This window comes from Eschrichtius robustus, chromosome 20, assembly GCF_028021215.1.
Source record: "Eschrichtius robustus isolate mEscRob2 chromosome 20, mEscRob2.pri, whole genome shotgun sequence".
In the NCBI taxonomy this organism is placed as follows: Eukaryota; Metazoa; Chordata; class Mammalia; order Artiodactyla; family Eschrichtiidae; genus Eschrichtius; species Eschrichtius robustus.
In genome coordinates this window covers 58435920-58444917 of record NC_090843.1, presented here as the reverse complement: position 1 = coordinate 58444917, position 8998 = coordinate 58435920, and the positions used below count along the sequence as shown (strand labels likewise).

General features: G+C 48.1%; 1 long non-coding RNA gene and 7 other non-coding genes across 8 annotated transcripts; 6 read left to right on the top strand and 2 right to left on the bottom strand.

The window, feature by feature from the left end:
• The first annotated feature begins 202 nt into the window (after positions 1–202).
• TRNAI-AAU (transfer RNA isoleucine (anticodon AAU)) lies at positions 203–276 on the top strand. Its single transcript has one exon. It is a non-coding gene; the product is annotated as a tRNA-Ile (tRNA).
• A 161-nt stretch (positions 277–437) lies between these two features.
• On the bottom strand, positions 438–3784 carry LOC137755239 (uncharacterized). Its single transcript, XR_011071983.1, has 3 exons — positions 3652–3784; positions 3015–3090; positions 438–1794 (listed from the first exon to the last, which is right to left on the bottom strand). It is a non-coding gene; the product is annotated as an uncharacterized lncRNA (long non-coding RNA).
• TRNAS-AGA (transfer RNA serine (anticodon AGA)) lies at positions 677–758 on the top strand. Its single transcript has one exon. It is a non-coding gene; the product is annotated as a tRNA-Ser (tRNA).
• On the top strand, positions 1040–1113 carry TRNAT-AGU (transfer RNA threonine (anticodon AGU)). Its single transcript has one exon. It is a non-coding gene; the product is annotated as a tRNA-Thr (tRNA).
• Positions 3785–4044: 260 nt separating the features above from the next.
• Positions 4045–4116, top strand: TRNAP-CGG (transfer RNA proline (anticodon CGG)). Its single transcript has one exon. It is a non-coding gene; the product is annotated as a tRNA-Pro (tRNA).
• Positions 4117–4726: 610 nt separating this feature from the next.
• On the top strand, positions 4727–4798 carry TRNAD-GUC (transfer RNA aspartic acid (anticodon GUC)). The gene has a single exon. It is a non-coding gene; the product is annotated as a tRNA-Asp (tRNA).
• A 355-nt stretch (positions 4799–5153) lies between these two features.
• TRNAG-UCC (transfer RNA glycine (anticodon UCC)) lies at positions 5154–5225 on the bottom strand. The gene has a single exon. It is a non-coding gene; the product is annotated as a tRNA-Gly (tRNA).
• Positions 5226–5831: 606 nt separating this feature from the next.
• TRNAW-CCA (transfer RNA tryptophan (anticodon CCA)) lies at positions 5832–5903 on the top strand. The gene has a single exon. It is a non-coding gene; the product is annotated as a tRNA-Trp (tRNA).
• The last annotated feature ends 3095 nt before the right edge of the window (positions 5904–8998 follow it).

Here is an 8998-nt window from a genome sequence, read left to right as displayed (position 1 = left end):
GGGGTCAGGCCTAGCCACACCTCCAAGCGCTGTACAGAGCACGTTCCTTCCTTTGCATTAGGGATCTCTTTTAGTTCGTATTTGAGAGGTCTTTGGATCATGGCTGCGGCCACACACCAAGGTTTTTGAGGACTTGAAAATGGATTTGTCTCTACTTCAGCGATACATATGTGAAGATTCGAAGACGAAAATTCTAGCACCTGGCCGGTTAGCTCAGTTGGTTAGAGCGTGGTGCTAATAACGCCAAGGTCGCGGGTTCGATCCCCGTACGGGCCAGTGGGGTTACTTTTATTCTCTCCCGTAGCCGGAAGTTTCCGACTGGAGCTAGTTTCTTTCCCAATCACAAACGACAGCGAACCCACTACTTTTCAAAACCTGAGTTGGTCGCTCACTCCAACGCTCGGAAGGGCGCTCCCTGGGCTGGGAGCGGCCGCCATGTCTACTCTTCCCTGGGAGCGCACTGTTGGTGGCTGGCGAGAGAATGGGGAAGATGCCGGGACAAGGATCCCAGAAAGATGGGGCGGGGCCGCGAGGGGAAGGTCGATTACAATTCTGTCCTCTGGTGTTCTCGCTGAACGGTCTCCTAACCCTGGAAGCGCGAAATTGTAGGAGGGATGGTGTTTGCGGAGCATGGAGACTAAGAAAGGCTTAGAGCGAGAAGTATAATCACAAGCATGTAGTCGTGGCCGAGTGGTTAAGGCGATGGACTAGAAATCCATTGGGGTCTCCCCGCGCAGGTTCGAATCCTGCCGACTACGCGTCCTTTTCCTTCTCCGAAGCGCACTAACTGCATTCTTTCTGTCCTAGATCTCACGGAGGATTAATCCGATCGGTGCTGCAGACATCCTCCAACCACGCGCATCTAGCTAGGGTTGAGGTCTTTCATTTACATCTTTCAATATCCGGGGCAGCTCTTGAATGGACGTTTGACATCAAACATAATGATTTGTCAAAATTAATTTTAGAAAAATCTAAGTTGTGACCAACCTCCCGGCGGTATAGTTGTGTATATCCCTTCAGAAGTTCTTTTCTCGCCTTCGGCGCCGTGGCTTAGTTGGTTAAAGCGCCTGTCTAGTAAACAGGAGATCCTGGGTTCGAATCCCAGCGGTGCCTTTAATCATCCGATTTTCGGGGGAAGACCGTGTCTGTTTTGTCTTTGAATCCTTACACTCTAATGAATTTATCAACTGCTTTTAGACTAGAGTACGTAAGAGTTCCAGTTCCGCACTCATTTCCTGCTGAGAGGAACAGCCAGTTCCGGTAGACTGCTCCAGAAGCTTGCGCCGTGACCAGGGCGGGAAGCCAGCGCAGGGCTACTCCTTCCTTTGCAAAGCGGATGACACCCCGCTGGTGCTGGTGGGCCAGCCCTAGCAGCCGTCCCACGGCCTTGGTCCTACCCCAAGAACATAAGTCGGTTTGTTTTGTTTGGTTCTTCATTATAGTTCTTTTGGTTTGGGGCCTCAGAATTATATATGTATATATATTTTTACAAATAATTCTTAATTTAAAAAATCGAGGGAGGGGTGCGTCTTCTATACGCAGTTCTTGTACCAGGCCCTTCACGTATAGCTGTCTTCACGAGCTGGTAGTCAGGGTTAGGAATTAGCAGGAGATACCGCCTGGCATTGCACCATCTGGTTTCCTGCAAGAGGGCTCGAAAGGGCTGGGACCCTGCAGACTGAGTGGGAGTAGAAGAGAGCATAGTCCCGGTGGGGCCTCCAGAGAGCCCGGTGTGGAAGGGCAGAACACATTTCTGGAGCACTGCAGCCGGGCGTGTGAGAGTAGAAGTAAATGCTGCGGAGAAGGAGGCAAGAATTAGGATCCGTGGGCCGCTGACAGGGCCTAAACCTCCTTGGAAGTTAGACAGAAAGGTCTAGACACCATCCTTTGCCCGGGAACCACTGCAAGATGTCTGAGCACAAGTTTGGCTTGAAGGAATTGGTATATCGAGGTGACAAGTCAAGTAAGTGACACAGCACCACCGGGACCAGCTTTGTGCCAAGCACTGGGCTGCATGCTGTGCATTACCAAATGAATAAGGCAAACCCCTTTTCTCATAGGAAGGCACAGTCAGCCACAGTGCACCAAGGGCAGGGATAGGGCTCTGTGAGAACACGGACAAGAGAAGTGGCATCTCATCGGACCTGAGAGTGGAGAGTCATCAGGGGAGGCTTTCTGGAGCAGGCGAGCTACGACTTAAAGACCACATGGAAATTTGCCTGTGTTCCATTCAACAACTCCATACTCTGTAACAACCATTATTCTAGGCCCTGGGAATACAGCAGGGAACAATAAGCACAACAAAAAACGTTTTTAAAAGTAAATTATGTCATATGCTAGATAAATGCTACACAGAAGAATAACATAAGGGATCAGTATAGGAGGGGAGAGAACTTTGGGGGGTTGGTTATAGAAATGTCAAAGACTTGCACCTGTGCAGCTACAGAGAGGTGGAGAGGAGGGGAAGAATTCGAGACATGTTTAGTATAAAAAACACTACAGGATTCAGTAACTGATAGGATGTGGAGTCTGAAGAAAAGGGAGAAGCAATTCAGGATGTTGCCAGGGTTCCACTTTAGGGAAGTGCTGAGGGGAAGGGTTACTACCTTCTCAAATTCACTCTTTCTCACCCTATCTCTTTCAAACAACTGTGATTGCCCAAAGTTATACCTTAGAACTCAATGTTTCCGTGTAAAGCTTTGACTCCTGTTAAAATGTAAAATACTTGCACCAAGGTAGAAACAACATCAGTTGTTTACGTCTTAGTTCTTGGATTCTAAAAGTGGGGTCCATAGATATTGTATGGATTTTTCTAGAAAAGGTGGCCACAGCTTTCATCATGTTCTATAAGGAATTTAGGCTTCCACCTCTGTGCAGATTAAGTGCGGGAGACCAGGTAAGACAGAGGTGACTAGAGACTTGGGGAAGGCTGGCGCCCAAGAGGAGGGAGACGGGAAATGGAAACGGGTGGCAGGAGGGAGATGCCAGATCAGCCCTGAGCGCTCCTCACGCACCTGAAAGGCCTGGGACGCCGACAGGAAAGGATAGGCTGTTCTCTGCTGCCCTCCCCCGCCGTCTGGCCAGGGACACCTGGGAAAGAAAAGGCAAAGAGCTGAACCCTTCGCTGAACTCCCCTCCACCAAAGTATCTGTGGGTAGGGCCTTAAGAAGGGATGGGCCCACAAATCACACGACTGGGGTATGGAACAAGATGGTTCAGCCCAGAGGTGCTACCGGGGGGTCGAGTTCAGGGGCCGATCAGAGAACCCTCCTGGGAAGACTCTCCAGAACAGGAACCGACCTGAGGGAACACGGTAGCTGGCAACTGACCCCACCAGATCCTGCCAGGACTCTTGGCGGCCCCCATGTGAGAGCACGGCGAGTGTATAAAAAAGCTTAGAAGCTCGCACAGTTTGGATAGCCCATCCCCCACCTGACCTCGCCAGCCACTCATCTCAATGACGCCTCCTGCGTGGGTCTTCTTGGCCCCAGGAATTATTCCCTCGCCTGGGCACTACCCTGCGGTCTAGGGAGACTGTGGGCTATCGAAGTGTCGGTCACTCCAGAAGGATGGACAGACGCAGGGACAGAAAGAGGGGCTGGTGTTCCCAGAGAGATCTCAGGACTCATTAATTTGTCCCCAACCAGGCACCTCTACCGCTAGTCTTCAAAGCTCTGCGCCGGGGGCTGGGTCCGAGGACGGCGGGCGGAGGCAGGAAGAGTCGAGACTCCGGACTACGGAGTGGCGCCAAGACAGTGACCGTACGGAGCGGGCACACGGGTGCTCGAGGCAGTCCTGGAGGGCTGCTCGGGGGCGAGGCCGAGACCACTCCCTCCCACTTCCCCGACGTTATTTCCTGGGAGGAGTCGGAGCTCGCGGCTCTGGAGCCGAGAGAGATTCCCAGACCCCAGCACCAGAGTACTGTGCGTCGGGGCGCGTGGTCCCTGACCGCGTGCCAGGATCAGGTCGCAGTGAATCACAGTCCTAGGACTGCAGAAAGCCTGGAACGACCTCTAAAGTCGTCCGCGGTCATTATGGCGTGTCGGCTCGTTGGTCTAGGGGTATGATTCTCGCTTCGGGTGCGAGAGGTCCCGGGTTCAAATCCCGGACGAGCCCGACCTTCGAGTTTTGCGGAAACCACAGCCCAATGTGGTTGTTACTTGGAACGGCGCTGAGGAAGCTCGGCTGGAAAGTGATCAGCATGAACTGAGGGCTTGAAGGAGGTGTGCCGGGAGCTCTTTTGTTCTGAGTGGACACCCGGGTGGCAGGAAGAGGCTCGCAGCGCGCAGTCCTTCCCAGAGCGCCAGGAAGAGGGCAGGCACCTCCTGACATGGGCAAGACGCTCGCTTTCTGCTCCCCTCCTTCCCACTTGATGCTACTCCTCGGCCGCCAGAGCCTGGTTTCGGTTTGATTGATGTCCGGCAACTTACAGTAGTGGATGACAGTGAAACGGGTTGGGACCTATTTAGGGTTATGTCTGGGAGAGCCCCAGGACTGTCAGAATTCAGGTCTCTGCAGGCTTGGAGGCCGTCTTTCTCTCGGTCACTCCTGCTCGTTTTCGCCCTTCTGGGGCCTCGCGCTCAGTTATGGTCTAGAACATGTATAGGTTTGGGTCAGCATTTTTTAGTGGACGGAGGGACAGCATCCACAGGAGCCTCGCCATTAGCTCACCGCGTTCGGTGAAGATAGCAGATCAAGCATTTGGAGTAACCAGCATTCGTCTCATTCCTCGTTAGTATAGTGGTGAGTATCCCCGCCTGTCACGCGGGAGACCGGGGTTCAATTCCCCGACGGGGAGAGGTGCTATATTGTTTTTCTTACAGCCACTAAATCTTAACTTACTTCGGAAGTACCCATCCCGGGCCCTAGGATGAAGATAAAAAGGAAAGCAGAAGGAGAGGGATCGTTTGTTATGACTCTCAAGCTCACATTCTAAATTTCATGTTTGTTTTATTTCAAGTAACTCTTATTTTAAATGTGTGGCTAAATTAATTATTCTCTCCATTCAATAGGTTTATTAGCCATTATTCTCGCCGTTCAATAAGCTTATTAGACGCGTTCATTGACGATAATTTAAAAAACACAAGAAGGCAAACAGCAAAACACTGTCACCCACGTAATTCGGGAGCAAAAAGAAAAGCTTGACATTATTATGCGTTGGCCGGGAATCGAACCCGGGTCAACTGCTTGGAAGGCAGCTATGCTCACCACTATACCACCAACGCTACGCTGTCGCCGTTACTTATTGAAGTTCCTAAATACTGAGTTAGATCTACAGGGTCGTGGCTCGAGTTATAATGAGTCAGAGCCTAGGCGAGCAACGGACGAAAGCGACGCCGATACGGAAGTAACGGGTGCAGTGTGCGAGGCACTCACGTGTGAGCGGCGCTTGCCTCCCGGCACCGCCAGTGAGCTCCAGCCACCACGCGAGGGACTGTTTGATTATACCCAGTCTACAGACGAGGAAACCAAAGTCAAGAGAAGCCAAGTAGGGGAAGAGCTGGAATTAAATCTAAGATTTATCCAGGGCGCCAGATCTGCACCGACACTTTATTAACCCCCAAAATAAATCTCAAACACATGAAGTAATTTCTCTGTTGAGTGAGCTCAGTGTGTACCGAGGTTAAAGAATTGGGCCTTAAACCAAGTGCGTCTAAACCCAATTTGTCCAGAGGAGGATTGTTAATCCCTTAGTGCGCGCGCATCTTGCCCACTGGCGGCGCGGAGAACCGCTCTGACAAAGGGCCGGGCGGGGCCTGAGAATAAAACTCCGCCCCTTGATGCTGACGATGCATCTGTTCACGAGGTCCGTCAAACGGCGGCTTCGGGAAGGCCTCGTGGCGCAACGGTAGCGCGTCTGACTCCAGATCAGAAGGTTGCGTGTTCAAATCACGTCGGGGTCAAGGGGTTATTTTCGGTAGCTGGATAGTTTTGCATGTGAGATTCTTTTTCGGGAAAGAAAGAAAAGAACCTTGTGTTATTATACGAAAAAAAAAAAAAGGAACCTGAGTGTTTCTGGGATTTTTTTTCCCTAAAGTATCTGAGTTTTCTACTAAAATACAAATTTTGGAACTTTTATTTTCATCTTACTGTTTCCATTAAATCAACCAATTAAAATAATAATACCTTTAATCTCATAGATATTTTAGATATCCTAACACAGAAATTGTTCATAAACAGTCACCAATTCTTGTTCCAAAGATGTATTTTGGAACAATAAATGTTCTTTATTGAAAAGAATGTAGCAATAATGAATAACGTTAAAGTAATAATGATAATTCATAATCCTCCTAAACCAGTGGTTTAATTTTTGGCAATTTCAGTTCCACTTGCCAGGAGTGTCCATAATCTTGTATTCCAGTATTTTCACTTATCATTGTAATAGGAATAGGATTCTATTATCTTTATAATTTTAATGAACATCTGACTTCAAGGACAATGCTGTAAGTTATTAAGCAATTCTTCTGAAGTTAGACATTCTGGTTGTCTGGTGGTTATCTGCATTTTTTTCTCATTATTTAAAGTGTTACCACGTACATCCTTTTTTTTTTGGCCTCTATTGAATTTGGTCTATGACATGAATTCCTGAAACTCCAGTTCCAGGGTTAAAAGTTCCCCTTAGCTGAACAGCTAAGTGTACTGCTGTCCAAAAGATTGTTACTTTTTCAACTGAAAGCGATCTTTCTTTTTTTCTTTCGTTTCCTCTCTTTTTAAAAAACAATTATGTTTCCATTACCGTGTTCTTGTATTCAGTTCAATTTCTTTTTTTCTTTTTTTTTATGGCTTTAATCAACTCTGATGTTCCCTCCATGCGGTAGAACATAGGGGTATTAAATACAAATATTTTGTATTTAATTTGCGTTACATACAAATATTCTCCAGACTTCACTGCCGTCACTAGAAGCCCAGAGCTATGTGTATTTTTGCTGCTTCCGGTATACTGACAAAAAAAAAACAACGAAGAAATTTAAGCCATCACTCCACAGGCCTTGTCTTTCCCAGTGGGGAATTTCTTCCTTGACATCTCTTTCCTTAACTAATAGCGCCTTTGTTAGTGTCACAGGTTTGGGCTGCAGGAGAGGAATTTGGGCCGTCTCACCACAGCGCACAAAGAATCTGTGCCTCGCCTTCCCCACCTCTCCCTAGTCCCAGGACCGCCTTCTGCCAGAGTGGTCACTGTGTTACGTGTGTCAAGACTGAGGCTGACAGTCTGCCAGCCTTTGCTGCAGAAGCCAAGTGTGCTCGATTTGAGAACCGCTGATGACTTAGCAAGGGGACAGACAGCTCAGGAGCGTTGGTAACCTAACAGGGAAGGAGTGTGAAGCTGGCAGTCGGTAATCCTGCATCCCCTCCTCGGTGTCCACCCAGAACAGGGCCCCTTTAAGGAGATACAAAATAGTAATTTTCTCATTCTATCTTTCCTTCTACATTAAAAAAATTTTTTTATTCGAGTATAGTTGATTTACAATGTCGTGTTACTTTCTGCTGTACAGCAAAGTGAATCAGTTATATGTATACATATATTCACTCTTTTTTAGATTCTTTTTCCATATAGGCCATTACAGAGTATTGAGTAGAGGTCCCTGCGCTATACAGTAGGTCCTCGTTAGTTATCTGTTTTGTATATAGTATTGTGTATATGTCAATCCCCCTTCTGCCCCCAACCATAAGTTTGTTTTCTACGTCTGTGACTCTATTTCTGTTTTGTAAGTAAGTTCATTTGTATCATTTTTTTTTAGATTCCACATATAAGCAACATCATATGATATTTATCTATTGCTGCACTTTTTTTTTTTTTTTTTTTTTTTGGCCACGCTGCCCTGCTTTCAGGATCTCATTTCCCTGACGAGGGATTGAACCCGGTCCAGGCAGTGAAAGTGCCGAATCCTAACCACTGGACCACCAGGGAACTGAGAGACTTACTTTTAACTAGTCTGTGTAAATTTTATCATGTTCATGTATATTTAAAAACCAATACATCAACAGAATGGATAAATCTCACAAACATAATGTTGAATGAGAAAAGTCAGGCGCCAGAGAATATATACTGTGTGATCTCATTTGCATAAAGGTCAAAACAGGCAAAACCAGTATGTGGGTTAGAAGTCAGGACAGTGGTTACTCTTGGGACAGGGGGGGAGTGACTTGAAAAGAAGGCTGGGGGTCCTTCTGGGGTGCTGGAAATATTCTGTTTCTTGATCTGGGTGCTGGTTACCCAGAGGTGTTCACTTTGTGAAAATTTGTCCAGCTGTACATTTTCCATTATGTACACTTCAATAAAACATTTTACGATGCATCAGAAGTGTCGTGTAGAGGCTTCTTGTCCCGCCACATGGGCAGGGGCACTGTCCCTGCTGATCCAGTCCCTGAGGATGCACACATGGACCTGGAGGGGGCCTCAGGCCTCAGTCTCAGTGGCAGGGATGTTTGGTCCAGGCCTGCAGTTTGTACCAAAGATGAACACTTGGGCTCTAATGGCCAAGAGCAAACCCCAGCGATGACGTTTGACCTGGGAATGCTCAGGAGGAGTCTGGATGGAGGAGAGCAGCCAGGTCTTGATGTACCTACTCAGCTCATCAGCGTTGCCTCAGGTTTACCTTGAGGAGGACAACTTAGTGGGGAGACATGGGGAGTATTGGCTAGGCTCCTCCAACAAGGCCCTTCCAGAACCTTCTGAGTCTACTACTCCTCGTCCCTGGAAGGGGCTTATTGGCTGACGATGAGAATTCATGTCTTGAAATTTCTTTGTGGGGGAGGGGGCAGAGGGGAGAGGGGAGAGAGGGGAGAGGGGGAGGGAGGACTTCCCTGGTGGTCCAGTGGTTAAGGCTCCACACTCCCAAGTCAGGAGTCCCGGGTTCGATCCCAGGTCAGGGAAATAGATCCCCTCATGCATACTACAACTAAGACCCGGCATAGACAAGTAAATAAATTTCCTTGGGGGATATTCCATTATCAGAAATAAAAGGACTGACATGTGTGCCTAACAAACATTACAGTA